The sequence below is a fragment of the Triturus cristatus genome, chromosome 4_1 (assembly GCF_964204655.1).
Source record: "Triturus cristatus chromosome 4_1, aTriCri1.1, whole genome shotgun sequence".
Lineage (NCBI taxonomy): Eukaryota > Metazoa > Chordata > Amphibia > Caudata > Salamandridae > Triturus > Triturus cristatus.
Window position 1 is genome coordinate 401,749,275 of NC_140585.1, and position 22,213 is coordinate 401,771,487.

Genomic DNA, 22,213 nt, shown 5'->3' on the forward strand with positions numbered 1-22,213 from the left:
TGAAGTCCACAGTGCCCAAACGGTAGCAGAAGTGGTGTCTGATCTGAATCTTGTCCCATGACGAATCTAGGGACCTACACCCTGGCAAGCCCTTGAGCACCCTCAAGAAAGGGTTGGTCCGAATCGGGGGTCCCTCCCAGGGGAAGGTCTGGACAGGGGGCAGGTAAATCCCATGTCCTTTGTCCAGTTTCGCGCCAGAGCAGGAGCCAACGGTTCCCAGGACTGGTTTGAACTGGACTATGCACGGGGACACAAATTGTGCCCCTCATGCAGACTTAGTGGAGCATGCAAGCGCCCAATACACTAAATCCTGTCTGGGTGGTGGTCACACCTTCCTGTGACAGGATGCCTATTGTTCTGCCTTCCCCTGCTCGAGCTTGGCTCAGCAGCAGGAGGGCAGAATTGTGTCTCTGGTCGGCAGCAACCATTTTGTGCTGTTTGGGTCTAGAAGGCTGGCGCCGGGAACACTGAGAGCCTAACAGAGGGCTCTTCTAGTGCTTGGAATCATACCACCCACACCGTTTACGGTGTGGGGGTATGATCCCAATAGGTTTGATATCAAACATGATAGAATTTGTTGCAGCCAGTTTCGAGATGGTCATCGCGTAATTAAGCGGTGCCCCTCTATATGGTATATGGCTGCTTCACTGACAACCCGGGAGAATGGACTCCGTAAACTATAGGGATTCTCTGCTCATGCAGGGGGACCCTCTCGCTTAGAACCAAGCACCCTGCCTTCAGGATTGCAAAGGCCTGCTAGAGGGGTGACTTATTTGTTTTAAGTGCGATGACCCTAGATATAGGAAACCTATATCTTTAGTAAGTGGTGCTAGCACCAGCTTACACAGGCTGCAATGGCAGGCCTGTAGTTCTATTTTGAATGGTCACCCATGGGTGGCATAATACATGCTTCAGCCCATGGGGGACCTCCTGGTTACCTATTCCCTGGTTACCTTAGTACCATATACTAGGGACTTATAAGGGTACCCCAGTATCCAATCTGGGATGTACCTAAGCACTGAACATAACAATCTAAGGAGGAGAGCAGATAAACTGTGGTCCTGAATAGCAGGATCCCAGTCAGACTAATCAATAACAGCTTAGCACCAGGCAAAAAGTGGGGGTAACCATACAGAAGGATCCTACCTTCCTACAATCATATTTAAAATCTCCTTTGTTGGCCGTGAAACAAAACACACAACAGTGTGTGTGTGTGCATGTATATACATATATTTTCTAGTATGTATGTTAATAATTACAAATTGTACTTTAAAAACAACTGACCCTTGAGTGCAGTACACCTCATGGAGTCTGCTTTGAGGATCAATCTGCCGCCACATGTGTTGCAAAATGGTTGTTTTTTATGTTGCATCATCACTTTATCAAACTATTGCACTGCTACAAATTAGGAACAATTTGCTGCTATTCCGGTTGAAGCTAACCTGATGGTGGCATACTTGAAGATTATTCGGATGCCATTTGGGCTGTAAAATGGCTGTCTCAATGTATTAGCACTTTATTAAATTATTGTATTGCTATCAATAAGGAACAATTAGCTGCTATTTTCTCTTAGCCCACTAGTGCAGCATTTCTAGTATGTTTCAAACTGCTGACTACACTGTCTTAATATGTATGGATTTGGCCTCTGTTTTACCAACTGAACTTGTTTTAATAACTATAATCAATTGCAGTTTTAATATGAGTTTAGTTTTCTTTTTTAATTGTAATTGTTTTAAATAACCACAAATATTAAAGTGCATTATTAAGCTTTCTCAAGGCTGCAACAATAATCAGCATACAAATGAAAATTAAAAGTACTTCATCATTCGTGGTCACACTGGTGTCTCAACAGTCACAAAAATTAACCGAAAACAGTGTGGCACATGTAAGGTTGTGCAAAAGCATGAGGTTCACACAAGCGAAGGAGGTTGAGGATAATATCCCAATGACTAATCAATGTACTAGGGGTACTAGATTAGACATTTAGGTGTGCGTGTGTGCACTTGCACATGCGAGCCACACCGTTTCCCAAAAACATCTGGTAGCAACCCAGATACGAGAGGTTGGTGTTCTGCAGCCCCCATATAGCCCCATTCCATGAAGCAGATTGTGCATGGTGCACAAATCACGGGCTGCAAAAAACAAGTTATGGCGTGAGCCCAATCAATCAATCGGGAATTATTAAGCACGCTACTCACTCGTGAGCGTTTCAAGGCGCTGGTGGAGGGGAAAAGCAGCTCTGTTCAGTCGAAAAGCCAGGTCTTGAGGGTCTTCCTGAAGATGTGCAGGGTGGGGGCGTGTCGGATGTTGATCTGCAGCTCGTTCCAGGTCTTGGCCACGATGTAGGAGAAGGTTTTTTCACCTGTTCTTGCTCTGCAGATGCGTGGGGATTCAGCAAGGGTGAGGTCGGCGGATCGGAGGTTCCTCTTGGGTATCGTGGAAGGAGATTCTGTCGTTGATATATTGAGGTCCGGTGTTGTGGAGGCCTTTGTAGGCCTGGGTGAGTATCTTGAAAGTTACTCTCTTCTCAACGGGAAGCCAGTGGAGGTTACGCAGGTGTTGGGTGATGTGTTCATGTCAAGGGATGCCGAGGACGAGTCTGGCTGCGGTGTTCTGTATGGTCTGGAGTTTGCGGAGCAGTGACTTGATGATCCTGGCGTAGAGGGCGTTTCGGTAGTCCATTCTGCTGGTTATGGGTGATAGTCTTCCTTGAGTCGGGGGATCCATTTGAAGGACTTGCGGATGGTGTTGAAGCTATTCTTGAAGCTGTGTGATCAGCTTGCTGTTTTAACAATATCCGTACATCAAAGGTAGTCTCATGACAAGAGAGAGTAGATCACTGACTCTGGTACTCCTTAAATTCTGCACTGTTAAAGACAGAACTAAAAAGAAAAAGGAATGCAAAGAAAACACAGGCCTAGACGAGTTATTCACATCTGACACAAGGCAACCTGTTATTCACATCTGATACAAGGCAACCTGAAATCTCTTCCGTGCTTGACTTCTTCCAGGCATCTAACTATGAATTTTTGGAGGGTGTCTTTCAAGAAATGGACAACTCAGCAAAAACTAGAAGTATCAGTCCTATATCATTAAATTGCCACATGAGCGCTTATAGTCAGGAGTGTAGCTTTGGTGGGGGCAGGGGGTGTTACAACCCACATATATATATTTTTTTTTGTGATCAATATTTGGGTACAAATGCTTTCGGTCGGATATGGTGAGGTGTCTGTCGTATTAAACCAGGAACTTTTACACACAAAAACAGAAACGCACTCACACTCTCTCCCTCTCTGTTTAGAAAGACTTCAAAATGTTGGTTATTTCACAAAATAATGGGTTTTCTTTTACATAGTACCCCTATCAATCTGCATTCCTCTCTCTTTCCACTGCTCCTCAAACAATTCTCGCGCGCCCTGTTTGTGGTATAATGTATTTTAACATAAGGTGCCAGCGTTATTGTTGGGAAATTTAAAGTTCACCCCCAAGTCATACTGACCAGGCTACACCCCTGCTTATAGTGCAATGCACGAATAGTGAACAGTCCATTCCATGCACTGGAGGTGCATGATGCCTTTCATACTACTCTCTTGGAACAGCGTCTACTTCTTTGACAAAAATAAAAGTGGCTGCTGTAATCATTGCAGTCCCTTTCCAGAGTCCCATACTCTAGCTGTGAGCATCACCGCCCAGAGATGCCAAGGCACCAGTACTGTGCAGATATGCACAGAGCACGTTTGCTCTGCACCTCTCTCTGCTTACATGGTGCTTGACGACAGTCCACTTCTCGTATTCCTATATCCTGTGTAGTGGCCCGCCCCACCTGCCTTCCCTCCTCCTCTCCCCTGCCTCGCCCCGATAGCCCCCTCTCACACACTGCCGCCGCGCCCTCCTCGTCCCTTGCCTGTGTCTCATTTGACTGCAGCCCCCTCCTGCACATGCCTGCTCAGGGCCTGCTTACTCCCACCACAGTTTCAGAGGCGTATATTTTATTAGTGCAGCAGGTGCACTGCCACTGGGACCAGGGACCCACTAAACCTTCACTATTGCTGCATTTGACAGTTTAAACAGCGGCCAGGGGCAATTTTTCTGTCTTGCACTTTGCCCTGTGACACACTGACTACAGCACAGAGCGGTTAGCTCGGGGCTCTGAGTAAGCTCAAGGGAGAGTGCCGTGTTCGGCCCCCCTTCTCATGCTCTTGATTTCTCTCCACCTCCGGTTCTGCTAACGAGAGAGGTGCAGACTGAGGCCGGTGCAGAGTGCGCCCCAGTAGTAGCTTCAGTCTGCCTTACAGCGCCCAGCAAGCAGCAGGGATACACTCATGGCACTCACCTGTCTCCCTGTGGCACCGGGCCTGGGTGCAAGTCAGTGGCGACTGGTGATCCCTGCAAGTGGTGGGTTGTAATACTTACCAGGTGTTCACCTCACTGGTTTCAAAATTTGCCTTGGCCGCCTTCACACACAAAAGTACCCATACATTCACACTCACTGTTTCTCACACACAAACGTACCTGCACACATTCACACTTACACAATCACTGACCCTCACTCACAACTACTCGTGTACAGGGGCTCTGATTTGAACTCCTGAGATACAGGCAGGGCCACTGGAATTATGCAATTGTGCAGCCACTGGGATTTTGGCATAATTATAAATTTGCCATGTTTGCCACATAATCCATCATCCTCTACATAATCTGCAGATTTTAACAAAAACAAATTGTTTCTAGCTCAAACAGTTCGTAAGTTGCTAAAAATGCAACAACACGTGTTGCTGCACCGTGGAAGAGCCTTTGCAAAGGTCAACTGGTCACCTTTCTGTAACTTATTGCTATACGTGGGTGTTAAACTGGTACTAAAGAACTAAAACCAATGCCCAAACAGTGTTAACAAGTTTAAAATTGACAAAATAATGAAGTAATACTATCTAAAAAATGCTGCATAATGCCGCATAATTTGCCTTTTCTTTCCTTATAATTTACTCAGCCCTGGCGCATAATTTGGTCCTGCGCTGCCGCATAATTCCAGTTGCTCTGGGAACAGGTGGGCTGTTTAATAGTACAGCAGGTGCAGTTGCACCAGGGCTTCTGTTCCCAGGAACAACTGCATCTGCTGCACTATTGATAGAGACACCTCTGAGGCACTCCCACTCTCACAATATTCCCCTCACTCACTCATTCTAACTCATACTACTTTACTCACTCCATAGCTTTTCCTTATTCATACCCACTCTCACTCACTGATTCTCATTCTCATTGACACTCACTCAAACATATTAAAATAACGCTTTCACTCAATGTCATTCTCTCTCAATCACTTCCAAACACACTTTTACTCAGACATGCACAGGGAAACCACACAGATTTTTTTTGTACTTACCTTTCTTTCTTTGCTGGGAACTCAGAGGCTACATGGCACCAGCAGAGCAGGAATTCGGCGCTGGACATTGGAACCAGAAAGTCCTGATTTCTCAAGATGACCCAGTTCAGAGCAGCAGGAAGACCCACCTCAAGCCGTCTCCCAGCTTCTTGATTGGATGGGAATGCCAGCCCCCGGGGGAAGTAAGGTCGCAGACCAGTCTTCCCCCGGGGTTTTTGCGCAAGGGACCGGAAGGACAAGCTGCGGAGGGTCAGGGGGTGGGTCAAGGGTGGGGATTAGGGTAGGTGACATAAGGGTGCAGGGGAGGAGGCTCTTCCTCTTCCTGCACCTGGCACCACTGGGGAGGGTAGAGTTAATTTGGACTACCCGCCCACCCTACGAGTATAAGGGTCAAGGTAATGATTTGGACATAGCGTGCCAGTTTAGGACAGGTTGTAGTTTTAGGTTGGCAGTACTTTGGAGGGATGGGGAGTCACTGATGGGCACACCTACCCCTCGGGGGAGGGGGACAGGTGAATGATGAGGGTGTGGGATGCAAGAGTGCGACGGCAGGAGATACAGGAGAGGATGTTGAAAGATAAGTGAAGAAGTGACTGGAAAGATGGAGGGGGTTGCAGATTGAAACGGGAAGAGAGTAATTGGAGTGAAGGCAAAATGGATGGAGTGAATGAAAGGTTTGATGTTGGTGTTTGTTATAGTTAATTGGTGTTTGGTTAATTAATTGTGTTTTACAACCTTGTCCTAATAAATGGCCTTTTACGCTTCAAGTACAGCGTGGAGTGTAATTATTTCATGAGTACAGCCCTATCCGAAGCCGGGGCAATTCTGGGGATCCGTCTCCTGCTGCTCTGTCTGGCTCCTCGGTGGCCTCAGGGTGCGCCCTGGCAGCCCCATTTTCGCAGATATACTGTGCTGCCTGAGGCATGTACAGGATGTCTGCTAAATAAAAAGGATTGTGCCTGTGTTAGGGGACTTTCGTTGAACTTTGCTGCTCAGATGGGCAATCCAGGCATCCACCATCTACAGAGTGCTGTGTTTTTAAACAATGCTCAGCTCAGCCCCTCCTCCTCCTCCTGTCATCAGGAGCCTGGTGGAAAGGCCGCGAGGGCTGGGCCTGCGCACTGCAGAGTTCATGGAAACGCCAAAGTTGTGTTTCCATGAACACTGCTAAATTAAATTATTACAACTGTAGTCATGCAAATTAGCAGTGGCTCCGTGGGCTCACAGGCGGCAGGGCTGAAGGGGAGCAGCCCCTGGTTAGTAAAGGTGCACTGCTGCTGCCATCTACCCGCTGTCTGTGCTCAATGTCGGGGAAGCTTGCACTGCCGATGCCCATGCTATGCTGGGTGTTAGTGAAGCTTGGTAGAACCCGTTTTACTACAAAGAACGAAAAGTGCTTTGGCACAGCCATTCATACAGATAGGCACTAGAAAGATCTCAATCTAGATCAAACTCATTTCACTTTCAAATAAATTAAAGTGAAATGAGACAAAACAGTCCAAAACCCTCTTCTTATCACATACCATGAAACACTACACACAACCAAATAAAAACAGCTCAGAATAAACGAACGCCCCGGTGCCTTACTAGCAGCAGAGAGCGCTGTGCATGCCCAGAAGATAAAAGATCCAAAACGACTACATTGCCAATGTTTTTTCATTGTTTGTTATCATTACTGCTGGGAAACTATTCCCCGCACTCACCATCAATTCTGCGATGGACATTTTGTTAAAGCTACTCTCCACCCTCGTCAACAGTGGTATTTTACGGCCCTCTCTTCTAGAATAAACACAAAGCTGACGTATGCTCACTTGGGTTCCCCCGGCTCGTCTACACGTCTCCGTTAACGCGCACCACCCCCTATAATAATAATCCACATTTGTAAAGCGCGAACAATCACCCGTGGGGGTCTCTGGGCACTGGGGGCCGTCGGGAAGATTAAGCAGGCTATTGCCCAGGGTCACATGGTGCTGGGCTGATGTGCCGCTGGCGCCAGGATTGAGCCGTGATCCCCAGATTCCGGAGTCGGTAGCCCTGGCGCCACACCTCTTCCTCCCCCTCCTTACTCAGGCTAAGCGCCCTAGGTGCCATTTAAATCATTGCAATAATCAACATGATATTATTTAGGCCACCAATAAGGTGGGAAATAACGACAGAAAAGCCAAAGTGGGTATCGCTGGGATGGCTAATACATCGTTGTGCGACTCTAGGCACTATCGTGTCAAAATGATACGTTCGTCGCTGGGGCGCTTAAAAATGGCGCGCGGGCTGATGGAAGCAGTGACACTTGACAGCAAATTAAACGAATGCCCCGTTTACTTACCGGTAATCTTCATTACTCCGTGTATAGTCTTCCTCGCCACATGATAACAAGTGAGCTTCAGCTCCACACCAGAACCCTCCAAAGCAAAAAAGTCAGCCTCCCATCCCTTCCCAATATGGCCGACCCAGTATACCCATGACCTCTATAAGAGGTGGGCCGGCCCAACCCATCAGCCTGAAACTACCAAGCATAAACATGAAGCCAATAGCCAGACAGGGAGGGAGGGATGGGAACTCATGTGGCGAGGAAGACTATACTCGGAGTCATGAAGATTACCGGTAAGTAATCGGGGCATTACCTCCTCGTTAGTCTTCCTCGCCACATGATAACAAGTGAGCGCATACCAAAGCCAAACGGCTTCATTAACACGCACCAGAAACCAACAGACCCGAAAGGGACGCCCAGGAAAGAGGGAAACCCAACAGACCAGATGAGTGGAAGGACCACCCAAGAGAGGCAACCACAAGCCGGAAGAATGAGCCTGGGACAGAAAAACACCGGGAAGTCTGAAAACCCAGACCCCCGAGACACGAAGTGTCGCCAAAAATAACCTCCCCAACCAAAGGACGAAGGAGGACAGAGTAGGCACGGAACCAGACCGCACAGAGCCAAAAGCAACAGCAAACAGGCCTCAGAGAAAGTAGCAAGCCGATCCAACACACCAAGACCGGCCAACAGACAGTCAAAAGCGAGAGGGGAGCAAAAGCCCAGACAGAGGAACCGAAGAAACAGAGGGCATCCCCACCACAGCGACCCAACAAAACGGCCATGAGAGAAAGAAAGACGCAGGCAGCCAACACAGCAACACCGCAAGGGCGACCCACATAAAAAGACCTCCAGGACAGGATCGCGACACCAACAAGAGAACCCAGGCAGGCTCAAGGCAGAAAAGACCCAGGAAGGTGCCGGAAACGACGCCGAAGAGACCCGGCCATCAAGGGAACCCAACCGATCAACCGCGAAAAGCAGAAAGCCGAAAGGACCACCCACGTAGGCCGTAGAGTGGAAGGGACCAGGCCCATGGCCAAGCAACCAGAAAGGAAGCGAGCGGCCACCAGATGACCCCAAGCAGAAGAAAACCCACAGAGCCCGAAAGGAAGGGAAAAGGCAACGAGGCGGCCCAAGACCGTCCCGCACAGGGACCAAGCAACCCGACCCAGGAACGTCCCATAAGAAGGAAGCAAGCCGCCGAAGCGAGCACCCAGGAGGGCACACAGCCCGCCAGCAAACAACCAGGCCCCACCCTGTCGAACAAAGAAGAACCAAGAGGAACAGGAGCGCAACAGAAGGGCAGGGCGAAAGAAGCCTGAGCCCAGACAAAACTCCCAGGGAGCCACCGAGCCAACAGGACCCGGAACCCCAAAACCAGGGACAAAAAACGATGAAGACAAACCCACACCGGAAACACAGGGCCCCGTCAGGGGGAAAAAAACGGGAGTCCCTGCCCCCCCGGGCACCCAACAACCTCGCCGGGAACAAAAGCCAGCCAGGGAAAGCCAGAAAGCAGAGGCAGGACACAAAACCTGCGCCCACAGAGGCAAAACATGGACCAAGAAGGAACAATGCCCAAGAGAACCACCGCAGCAGCAGCTGCCAATGGAAAAGCACCCAGGCGAGAACCACCAACAGGACAAAAACCCCGGTCAGGCCAAACAAGCCCAGAACCCCTGGAAGAAAAAAAGACCCCAGGAAGCGCAAAGCTGGGAGTCCAGACGAGAAGGCCGAAGAGCCAACACTGGGGACCCAAAATGAAGCAAACAGCATCAGACGCCCCCAGGAGAACTCCCATCCAGGCACCAAAGTGGGCCGACCCACAGTAACAATAAGAGAGCAGACGATAACAGGAGCCGCATCCAGAAGTAAAGTGACCTAGGCAAGGACAGCACCATCCAGCCAAAAAGTCAACAGGGGTGAACCTCGCAAACACCCCCGAGCACGAAGCAGGGGAGAAAACGCCCAGGAGAGCAACAAGAAGCCCCCACAGGGCCGGGACAAATCCCAGAGAGGCCAAGGAACGGGCGACAGAAAACCAATCAACCGAAACACCGGTCCAAGAAAGAAAAGTCCGAAGACCACAAGACAAGGACCCCACCAGAGAGGAAGCCCAAAGCACCAGGACGAACCAGGTCGCCAAACAACAAGGCGCAAACCAGCCCAGACCCGGCCAACCACCCAGAGCAGAGGAGGCCAGACGCACACAGCGCAAGAAGGCCAAGGGGCCCGGAACGCCAAGTACGGGAAGCCGGAGGAGCCAACCAAACGGCAAGGCGCAGCACCACAAAGGCCGCAGCAACCAACCCAAGCACTGCAAGGAAAGAGACCAGAGAGGGCGCCACAGAGAGGACGCAAATGTCGCCAACACCACCGCCATCACAGGCGAAGATGGAACGGAACCGGAAGCAAGGCAGGCACAAAAAAAGGGCCAGAGACCATCAGGAAGGGAAGGACTACCACTGGACAAACCGGGCAAGTATCGCCCGCCCACCAGGACCACAAACACTCGAAACATACCCCGAGGATGGTCCCACCAAAAGCAGACAACCCCAACACGAACAGTCGGGGGTGACACACAAAAAGAGCCCACAAAACGCACACCCCTGCAGAGGCGGGTGCCAAACCTCCGGCCCGACCAAGTCGATGCTCCCCAGAGGCCCATAGCACAATGGACCCGAAAAGGGCAGCCCAACAACCAGGGAAGAATGGAGCGGCCCGGCAGCGGGCACAGGCCCGGAACCGAGAGGAGACCACCCGGACAGCTGGCCGGAGCCGAGGAGAAGAACGACCCGGACAGGAGGCGGCGCAGCTGCCGGACGAGCCAGGGAGCAATAAACGACGGGGAAGCCACGGACGGGGCCCCCGACAGGAAGAAAAAGGGCAAGCCCCCCAGGAGCAGGAGGAGCGGCAAGAGCCGGCATGGAGATCACCGAAAACAGCCCAGCGAAGAGCGGACAGGTGCCAGACGCCTGGCCCCAGACGCAGAAACCAACAGCATGGCGAAGGAGGACGCCCAACCAGGAACCCACAGACATCACCACACAACGGCGAGCAGGAGCCCACAGGACGGAAGGACGGCAGGCCCAAAGCACGGAAAGGAAGAAAAAATCCAGGGACAACACAGGAAACATGAATCCAAGGCCCCGGGACAAACCCCCAGCGGGGCAGGAAACATAACCCCCAGGGCAAATGGACATCGCCCTGCCAGAGCTTGAGCCACCAGGGACATAAGACCAACCACAGACCAAGAGCTCCCAGGTCGGAACCAAACCCCAACGGACCCCACATGGAAAACCAGGAAGGGACAAAGCCGCCAGGACGACGAGCGAATGCGCCCGCCAGATGGGGACATAGCACCGAAAAGGCGGAAGGGACACCGAAAACCAAACCAGAACGGTGAAGAGCAAGGCAAAAACCTAACTCGCCAAACAACAAGCCCAAGTAGGACCCGAGGAAGTTGGAGCCCACCGTACCAGGACCAGACACAAGACGAACCCATGAGCCACAGCACCGGAGACCATCCACACACAGCGCATCGCAGCAGGATAGCCAACCCCAGGACACCCTACTGAAGGAAATACCATCGCCTACCCTGTAGACTGAGCCAACAGTGACAGTGCAAGACCAGGGATGGAACACCAAACCCCCAGAGTAAGAGTCAAAGACCTTAACCATTAGGCCAGAGAGACTATCCGCAAAGGAAGAGACAAAACGTGACAACAGAGCGACAGCACAAAACAAAACACGGTCCGAGACACCCATAGGTGAAAAACACGGACCACAGGCACGTCGGTACAAGGAAAACTCGCCAGCCAAAGAGGAAAACAGACCTATAGAGAAACGGATACATGAAAAACCATGCAGCCGCCCCAGGGGAGTGCAAACGCGCGGCACCCGACAAGGGGCACCGATCCGGGCAAAACTCACCAGACGCCCGCCGTCAGGGGGAACGAGCCAGCACGGTACCACCAGGATCAGGGGAGCCGAGGCCAAATCAGCAGTGTGCGACCTCTGGCCGCCTGGAGCTGCGCGCGCTCCCTGCAGCACACGCGGATATCCGCCCGGGAGCCGGAAGCAACAAAGGAAAAACCAATGGCTACGGCCGGCATACAGCCAGGGGAGCCGAGTTCCAACCTCACCGAAGGCGGTAGGGACACCCGTGGGTCACACGGACACGCGCCCGGCCACGCACAGCAGCAAGCATCACGTAGCATGCAGCCACGAAAAAGCGATAGAAACAACAAGCGCCAACACCGGGGCGCTCAAAGACAAATCCAGTGCGCTTCACATGAGCACCAGATCCATTACATACGGAGGGAGACATTGTTGTCAGGCACGGGGAGAACAAGTGATTTGCTCAGAATCACAGAATGTTGAGCGTCCCTCCCGAGACTCGAACCTGGTTCCCCAGCACTGAGGTAGACCACCACAGCCATTAGGCCACATACTCTCCCTGCGAAGGACAAAACGAGGCGACCAGCGCAGCCCGGCAACCCACCCTCGCAGGGAACAAAGTGGGAAGCCTATCGGGAGAAGTGCCCCACAGAGACAAAACAACACCGGGGACCCTCCACGACCACAGCCCACCAGAGCCCCCACACCCGGCACTCAGGAGATAACAAAGACGGGGGCGGGAACAGAGGATGAGGCCAGCGACACCCCGGAGCCATCAGGATCGGGGAGACCCAGCAAGGAGAGCCCGCTAGAGCAGGGCTGACAAACACCCAGAGCCCCAACCTGAAACCCGCTAGAGCAGAGCAGGCAAACCAAGGGGGCAGGGGAAGGGCACAAGGCGGGGGAAAACACCCAGAGCAGGAGCCCGCTAGAGCAGGGCCTCGACCCCCGGGCCGTAAGACCGCTAGAGCAGGCCCAGGCCCCAACTTACCTGTTGAAATGCTCAGGAGAATCTGCAGCGCAGAACGAAAAAAACAGGCTGATGGGTTGGGCCGGTCCACCTCTTATAGAGGTCATGGGTATACTGGGTCGGCCATATTGGGAAGGGATGGGAGGCATGGAAGGCTGACTTTTTTGCTTTGGAGGGTTCTGGTGTGGAGCTGAAGCTCACTTGTTATTATGTGGCGAGGAAGACTAACGAGGAGGTAATGCGGTAAAGACTAATATTATTTGCCAAAGATCACAAGTCCGCGTCAAATGGGAAGCAGGGATTTGAGAGAGCGTATCCTAGTTTCACAGAGGCCACTAGGGCCAGGAATGCTGCAGATGTAATCACCAGTAAAAAAAATATTGTTTTGTGTTTTTTACATATACATAATACCACAATGTTCAGAGCGGCATATCAGCCTCTTCACATTATACATCTGGGTGATAAATTATTCAACACATGATTCAGACAGCGAATACACCGTCTACAAAAACAATGACACGGCAAATGTTTTTGTTATATGGTTTACAGGTGTTTCATGAAGCGCAGACCGAACCTAAGAAGGGCTCGGGGCGCAGCTGAAGCCTGGCACGCGCCTGTGGGTCATATATACTGCTATACGAAGGTGAACACGATTAACACAGTGGCGGTGACGGGCTGGTCACACACATATACACAGGCGTTTACAAAGAATAACACAGTAGACCTAATAACACACTTCTGTAGAAATGCTTACAGTGTACAAAAAGGTTGTAAACCTGGAATTCAATATTTAGTCAAAAACGTCTATTAGATTCATCATTCATCAATGTGTTTAGGAAAAGGGGTCATCGTAATAAACGGCACAGTAGGTCAACGCCCACACAAATAATCATCGTGTCTAAGATCAGACGGCAACATGATCATGAAAACGATGGTATAGTGAGTCAGCGCCGACACAAACACTCATCATATCTTGGCTCGGATAGCAACTGCTGCATCACGATAACTATACAGGAGGTCAGTTCCGACACACAGGTAATCACGGTGTCTAAGCTCAGGCAGCAACGAGATCTTCAGAAGTGTGGTACAGTAGGTCAGCGTCTACACAAAGACACATCATGTATAAGCTCAGATAGCAGCAACAAGTTCATCAGGTACAGGAAGTCAGCGCCGACACATCTAAGCTCAGGTAGCAAAGGGCTCCTCCCAACCTGCGGTGCAATGAGGGTCTGAACTCAGGGAACGAAGAAGTCATCGGCAGCCCCAGGAATTTCACTTCGGCCACATAGGAGGCAGTGTACTTTGGAACCGAATCTCGCTCGTCGTTACAAGAGTGCAACAGACTCATCCTATCTCAGGTGTAATGGCTCTTGGAATTAGTCTGCGACTGCTGTAGGTTGAATGTCCAGACATGGAAAAAAAAAGGGATATAGAGTGGAACACACACACTTCAATGTATTAAGCATGTGTTTTAGGCCTGTCGTGTCGTTGAAGTTGGTGTTTCCAGGGGTGGGTGCCTAGGGTACTACAGACAGTGCTTCAAATTGGCCGGAACTGTCCGGTACTCAGTACAAGCACTTTTCATTTTGAGAGGGAGAGTATCAGCACTTTTCAAGAGTGACGTAATACTTTTCATTGGAGAGTACTGCCACTTCTCAGAAACAAGCAGGCAAGGTTGGCTTTAGCTCTGGTGGCGCCCGGTGCGACAATCATTTCCGGCGCCCCCATGACCGCCTTCTCGGGCAAAAGTGTTCCTCATCTCTCTAATCATAAAATATTGCTAAACACAGCGCCCATCCCCCTCTGATGTCAGCACCCCCTCCACAGGTCGCACTGCCCTAAAGCCGGCCCTGCAAGCAGGTACTCTTGTTCAGGGTACCTACACTTCTATTTTTCCAATTAAAGCACTGACTACAGACCCTATGTGCATTTCCTGAGAAAGATCTAGTCAGTTTGTTATTTTTTGTTTTACCGGAGAGAGGGTTTTTTTCAAACAGGAGTTTTTCCGTTTCTCGGTTACATGGGAGCTCGTGTGTTTCTCAGTTTCTGTCCCAGTTATGTGTGGGTGTTTTAGTTGCAGGTGCTCGACATGTAACACTTGCTGTTTTGTGCAAGAATGTTGTCTCTGGAGGTAGCCAATTGTATGAGGCAAGAGCCAGGGTGGCTTGTTCGTATTTTTTACGTGCTGTTCAAGGAAAGTGCTGCTGCATGATGCTTTCAATAGGGCGAAGTGCTGCTTGGGAACAACAGTGAGTGTAGCCCACCCAAAGTTCAAACGAGATACCACTGTGGACCTAATTATAAGCGACACGATTGGCTCGAACCGCTGCGCAAACTCCTGTATGCACTGCACACTGCAGGCCTGCATCATTTATCACACCTGGTAATTACCGGGTGCGATAAAGTCTGCATCTCTCGATACGTTCTGGCAAGATTACTAATAGAAAAAAATGCCCAATAAATACTTGAACATTTACACTTTAGTGTGGAAACCATTAAACTCCTAACGGTAGGTCACATTTTCATAAGCAATACTTCTAAAAGGCAGAATTTAAATTCCGGACCCAGGGGGTGTCGGATTTTATCTAGACCAACAAATTCGTCTTCCTCCCTCATTGCCTCCAAGCGCTGGTAATCAGGAACAACGTCTTCAAAGATGTACAATATCGTATGTATTAAATTAAACACTTTCAACAGCAATGATATAGCAACCACGACCTCGCTAGCTCATTTGAAAGCAGAAGCAGCATAAAAAATATTTCCTCAAATAAACGTACGAGCTTCACAGAAGGTCTCGTGCTGGGTCTGTCGCTCATCTGTCTGCCGGCCAGTGTTGACACTGCGAGTGACGCGTGACAGGTTTGCGTGAGGCCAGGGCGCGCCTGCAGAGGTTCCCCAGCAGAAGGCAGCCCTGTGTTTACCGCCGTAGAACAAACTGCGCCACCGGCAGACGGCGGTCCCTGCTCGTGACCCCGCCCGAGGAAGCGCTGCACGCGCTGGGTCTACAGGACATGTGAGCTCACGGCCGCCACCAATACCACCCCCCTCCCGGAAAGGCGCCATTTTACTAGAGTTCAAAACCTTCGGGGCGTTTTTGTTGTGGGTTTCCGTTTAAGATCTAAAACTGCCAGTAGCCAAAGTCAACCCAAAGCAATACCTAGAAACTATCATTGTAGTTCTTATGTTATCTTGGAAGAGGTAGCATTTTAGGCTCGCAGCTCAGGTGGAAGTTTCACCAGCGTTTCTTAAGCTGTATGATAAACATCGAGCGATGATCACAATGTTGGATCAATAAAACGGACCACCTTCATTCACGGTGCAAGGACAACTACCAGCATCGTCACCGCGTAAACAAACTTCAGTAGCTACATAATAAAACACGTGACAGCAAACTCCGAATAAAGTACATTGACGCAGGTGAATCATTACCTTTTACCCGTTCCCTGCCGTGACAGCTGCCCTGTTAAAGAGAATTAAAAGGCATTAGAATTACATTTTAAAGGCAGTAGAATTCATGCACGAGTCTCGTTTTGAGACATTTGTTTATTTCGGGCAGGCAGCTGAGTACTCACCGCAGCGTCACTCGTGCAGTGTCTTGTTTATTTGTTGTGGTTTCGCTGCAGTTTCGAGTTTACTGTATTACTTCATGGGGGCGGGGCACAGATCGGACACACCCGTACCTGCCCACCTGCTGTACAGACCCAACGGGACAAACCATCCTACTGTACAGAGGCACACCCTTTATGCTGCTCCGTCCCACCGAACACACAGACCTGCTGTCACCTTGTGTGTATAGACACGCCTGTCCCCAGTCCCCTCCCTCCAGGGGCGTCACACAGGCCCAGACAGCTCTGCGACGCAGGGAGGGAGGCGTCCTTCATGGCTTTGAATACATGTTGGAAATGACCGGGACAGGAAATAGGCCTGGGCACCAAAGTAAAAGAGACACCCCAGTAGCGAATCAGATAGCTTAAAAAGTGGCACCAAATTTGCAATTCTTGCTGTTTTGAACTTGAAAATACTTCTGTATATGTGCTTTGCAGGTTGTGGGAGACTGCATTTGTGCTTGCCAGAGGCAATGTTTGTGGTAACAGAAATCAACAGTAACAAGCAATTACAAGCAACAGACGTATAGGCAGTGCCTGTAGGTCTGGTTCATGAATGGCAGTGCCTTTTGTGTCATTGCTGCATTTGGCCCTCAATAAGTGATCATACATGCACGCTGTCACTCATCTTTGCACTCATGCATCAATTCATCCATCCACTGACTCTGTTGGCTGCCCGTGGTCCACGAAGGAGACCCTCCTAAGAGGGTCGCCACTTTAGTGCCACATGAGGGCACACGAGTCAGCCCAGTGTTGGGGGACCCCTAGGGGTTCACGTGCCCGCGTCATTTCCGGGCAGGAGTGGGCGCGGAGAGGTATAAATACCTCTCCCGCACACCTGGCGTCCTCTTTCCCACGACCCTTGACAACGTTTGGCCGTGTTGCTGGTCTGCCTGGACACGCTGTCTTGTGATGCAGTGAGGCTGGTGAGTGCAGGCTGCCCCCCCTTTTTTTGCCACTGCGTGGTGATGTTTGGTTTGAGGAAAATCTCAGGTTTTCTACGCAAGTAAAGAAACTAGCAGGCCAATGCTTTGGCACTCTAAAGTCCCTTAGAAAGTTTCTTCCTCTACTACCTAAGTCTGCCAGGGAGATGGTCACTCGTGCTTTGATTCTTAACTGCCTTAACTATGCCAATGCACTTTATATTGGCCTACCAGGATATCAGCTTAAGAAAATCCAAGTAATTCAGAACGCTGGGGCCAGAGCTCTGATGGGTATTTCAGGCAGGTCGAGCGTAAAACACCATTTGCAGGATCTGCACTGGCTCCCAGTGGCTCAAAGAAGAGTCAAATTTAAGGCTCTCACGATGGCCCACTCAGCCCTTTATGGATCAGGGCCCCTCTATCTGAGGAAACGGGTTAGTTTTTATACTCCACGAAGGCATTTGCGTTCCGCCTCACAGTGCCTAGCATCGATCCCACGCTTTCGGCTGGTGAGAATGGGAGGTGGTTCTCTAGCCTTCAAAGCAGCCAAAGCTTGGAACTCTCTCCCCCTTGAACTGCGCTGCATTCACGGTCTCTGTCTGTTCAAGAAAAGACTAAAAACACTGTTGTTTATGTAATTGGTATCCCCTTTTAGCTCTTTACAGTTACTAACCTTAGCATTCTGCGCCGGGACACTCATGAGTAGCTGTGCGTGCTATAAATCACTGTAACATAACATAACATGCCCGCAGGGGACCCTGCCCCGGGCACTCAAGGTTCCTTCAGTCCTTTTGCATCCCGGGCAGCTGGGAGTGACCAGCGAGTTGGTTGGTGGGGGCAGTTGAGAGGGAGATTCCCTCCAGCCTCTCTTGAGAAGGCGGTCCTTTCCCCGCTACCCCTAAGCAGGGGGAGACCAGAATCATGCGCAATGGGTCCGAACGAGCACCCCCCTGCCTATCCGGTCACTGATCAGTGGCGGACAGAGGCGCTACAGTGCCTTGTTGAGGGGTGAGGAGGTAGGGTCCCTCTGCCCACGGGGTGAATGGGGTCCTAGGCCCGAACAGGCTGTTCGGTTAGGGGGCAGGGTATGGGACGGCGGGCACTGTCAGCCTCACTTCCCTTGCTCGTCTCCAGGTGCCGGGAGTATCAAGGGTATGCCGCTGCCCGCGTCCCACGCAGTGGGACATCAGCAGGGCAGCTTTCTAGTGGCCGCCCGTCGCAGCCTTCCCCCTCCCCCTTCTTCTGCCTCGCGCGCGAGGCCGCGCCCAGGGAGGAGGTCTCCCAATGAGGGTGGAGGTGGGCCGTTAGGGGGGCGAGGCTAGCCCCCCCCCTACATAGGCGTCCCTCTCGCCCAGTTCCTCCTCTGCTTCCTGCGCGCCGCTCCTGCCCGGACACACGTATTCCCACCTCGCCTTACCTCGCTCCTTACCTCGCTGCATCGGTCCGTCGTCCGCTCCGTCCTCGTGCGCCTCCGGTCCCCGTGGCACTGCTGATTGTCGTCGCCTCCACGCTTCTTGTTCTGGTGAGTCTTGCTGTACCCACTCCGCCCCGGCCCTGGGCAGTACCAGGTCGACGGGGCCCTGTGACGAGGATCGCCACGGGCGGAGGGGACGCAAGATGGGGGCATGGGGGGTTGGGGAGGCGGGGTTGGGCTAAAGAGCACGCTGTTTTGATTTCGCCCGGACCGTTGCGGAGGTTGGGGAGTGCGGGCCAAGCATGGCTGATGCCATTGAGTTGCGGCCCCGGCCCCTGGTGTCGATGGTTGGGCCCTGCGGCCTGCCTGCTCCTGGGCGCTGCGATAATTCCTTCGGGTCGAGTGCCCGCTGGATAAGGAACAATGATAAGGAATCTGATTGCGAGGACTGAGGCGCAGGTCCTCAAACACAATCCGGTCGGGGTTTTCGAGTCGCGGGGCCATGTCCGCAATCTTGGATTTCGGGGTAAATCACTTAATCTCCCCATGTTTAAAGATGTATGTTATATACGTTACGCCGCTACTTCGCGCCCATAACTGCGGCCTGTTTTCCCGCTACATAACGAATACAGGCATGCCCAGGTTAGCGATCTCAAGCGGCGTGGTGCGTTTGAATCCTGGGCCCGCGTCCGCATTCTGTGATGAGGGGATTAATCCTGTGCCTAAATATTAATTTAATGACGGTGCTGCGCGCTACAATGTCTTCGGGTCGCGCGGTTGCTCGATAACGAATACAGATTTAGAGAGCAAACCTTCACAAGGGCCTGGCTCATGTCCTCAAGCCGGGGGGCGGGGTTTTTCGAGCTCGGGCCCGCGGCCGCATCGTGCCTTGTAGGAGAGCGATTGTGGTCTGATAATGTAACCGGTGCTCATTTACTTCGCGCTGTACAAACCTGCATTGAATGAATATGGTAACCGATGCTCATGTAAAGCTCCGTCATACATTCGCGCAGTACAAACCTACATGAAATAAATATTTTGATGGCTGCTCATGTAAGCTTGTAACTGATGCTCATGTAAAGCGCCGTCATACCTTCGCGCTATTTAAACGCACATGAAATAAATAATATTGGGGGGGGGATAGGCACTCCTGCTCCCCCCCCCTCACAATTACAACAGCGCTTTAACCAGCGCTCACGTTAAGCACTCCCATTACCTTCGGGTTGGTCCAATGCTACATAGGGAGGTGCTTCTAGTGCGGGGGCTGCATGGTCGAAAATTGGCGCCGCTACATCCAGGCGGGTGGCGCCGGCTAAATTAGCATCCTCCAAGGCCGCAGTGCCGTACCAGGTGCCGCGGCTGGGGGGTCGTGGGGGTAGAGGCGGGCGAGGCGGTATATTGAAAGAAGTGATATGTATGACCGCCCGTTGGGTTCCCGTCTCTGTGCTACCCCCCCCCCCCTAATGTACAGTCGCGCATGTGTTCTGGTTGCCCCGTTCTCTGGTGCAGGAATACAGGGGGCGAGCCGCGAGGTCGCGTCCACATTCTGTGATTCGGGGCAAATCACTTAATCTCCCCGTGCCTAAAAGTGTATGTAAATACGGTGATACGGGCTCCAATACCATCGGGTCGAGTTCGCGCTGGATAAAGAATATATGCAAAAAGAGCGAAACGTATACAAGGACCGAGGCTCGGGTCCTCAATCTGGTTGGTGTTTCGCGTCTCGGGGCCGCGGTCGCATTCTGTGATTCGGGCCAAATCACTTAATCTCCCCGTGCCTAAAAGTGTATGTAAATACGGTGATACGGGCTCCAATACCATCGGGTCGAGTTCGCGCTGGATAAAGAATATATGCAAAAAGAGCGAAACGTATACAAGGACCGAGGCTCGGGTCCTCAATCTGGTTGGTGTTTCGCGTCTCGGGGCCGCAGCCGCATTCTGTGATTCGGGCCAAATCACTTAATCTCCCCGTGCCTAAATATGTATGTAAATACGGTGCTACGCGCTCCAATACCTTCGGGTCGAGTTCGCGCTAGATAAAGAAGATATGCATAAAGAGCTACATGTAGTCAAGGACCGAGGCTGAGGTCCTCGATCTCAATCTGGTTGGTGTTTTAGAGTCTCGGGGCCGCGTCCACTGCCTCCACAGCGCCCAGACCAGACCCCCGTGGCGGGAAGCAGTGAGGTGCACAGCGGCTCCCGCGCTGCTCCTACTCCGTCTCCGGTGCGCCACTGCCCCCGACCCCACTCCACTCCAAGGTAACAGGATAACCCCTACTTTGCGGAGAGAGGTCCTCAGTAGAGCGCTCCAATATCTTCGGGTCCATTTCGCGCTTTTTAAGCATGTACAATAAGAACCCTCCTGTCACCTTGTCAAAGAAAAGGGCAGGATTTGCTGGCTGCAGGCTTCTTTGGGATAGGGATCTGCGCCAGGGTTGATTCCAGGGTCGCGGTGGCGGCCTGCACCGCAGCTCGATTCCAGTGCTGCGCGAGACAACCCTCTCCCTCGCGATATGTTCTACCTGGCTGGGCCTCTGGCGCGATGCAGGCGGCAGCTGCCAGGCACCATTTCCAGTTAAATTAATTTGCTGCGTCTTTCAGTTACGGTGGTGATGTCCAGCAAAGCACCATATCTTCCGGTTCTGGCCATGGGCGAGGTGTGGGTCATGATGTCCTGATTCCTGTAGCAGGAGCCTGTTTGACCATGAGTCAGCGTTGTTGAGGCCCCGTCTATAAAGAGGCAAGCTGTGGAAAATCTATTTTCGGCATCGATTAGACTATCCCCTGCCCAAGCGTCGCAGCAGCGTGATGCCAACAGTCACTGTGGCCTAATGTGGAGCGGTGTAGTGCGGTGGCCTTGGCACCCGACTTTGGAGCACAAAGCTCACGGTTCGATCCCCGGTGACACCCTCGGCCCCATGTGACTTTGGACAAGGCCTCCAATTCCATAGTGGCCCCCTGCGCCTTGAGACCCGTAAGGGGGAAATAGTTCGTATTCGGTCCGGCTTCGCGAGCAGAGTAAATTAAGGGGGGGGCGGCCGGCTAAGAATCCGCATACCCTGTGCCGTGGGAGCCGGTTGGAGATTAGCGTGGGTTCACGGCCCCAATACACCAGCACTGCACGGCTGGGAGCTGCCTGGGTCCCCGCTGATCGCGGGAGGTGCAACACCTGTGGCGCTCCCTGGTTAAGGTTATCGCCCCCCGTCGGCTACGCTGCCGTTCAGGGTGGGGGGGCATGCAGTGGGCTGCGTGCGGCTGGCGCAATGGACCTGGCACGGGGATCGTTTAGTATGATACGAATCTTGTAAGCTCCCCGTGCTTGAATGTGTAATGTAAATAAGGTGCTCAGGTAAAGCGCTCCAACACCTTCAGGTCAGTTCGCGCTATATAATTCTGCAACATGTATTGCTGACTTCCTATATGGCAGATAAATGACACAAGTGCGTGCACTGTTCACATATGCGATCATGGGCATTAATGAACCCCCCGCACCTCAATGGAAAATCGGGTGCGGTGCTCGCGTGATCCGGTTTTGGGGATCGGGTAATATGATACGAATTTCTTAAGCACCCCCTGCGTGAGGATGTAATGTAAATACGGTGCTCATGTAAAGTGCTCCAAATGCCTTATTGTCGAGTTCGCACTATATAAATATGCATCATGTAATTCCAGGCGTCCGATGAGGCAGATACATGATACCAGTACATGCA

The 22,213-nt window shown here is 51.7% G+C and overlaps 1 protein-coding gene across 2 annotated transcripts in view; it reads right to left on the minus strand.

The window, feature by feature from the left end:
• The window catches only part of LOC146855013 (bcl-2-interacting killer-like), a 143,305-nt gene extending 126,940 nt beyond the window's left edge, over positions 1-16,365 (minus strand). Inside the window, exons 1-2 of one of the 2 annotated variants that reach the window (XM_085652477.1) lie at positions 16,134-16,365; positions 15,991-16,021 (exon numbers count right to left, since the gene is read on the minus strand). The gene's annotated coding sequence lies outside the window, so the exon portion shown is untranslated. Of the gene's footprint in view, positions 1-15,338; positions 15,514-15,990; positions 16,022-16,133 lie in introns of those variants that run through there. The other variant, XM_085652478.1, reaches the window with a different exon arrangement.
• Positions 16,366-22,213: the final 5,848 nt, after the last annotated feature.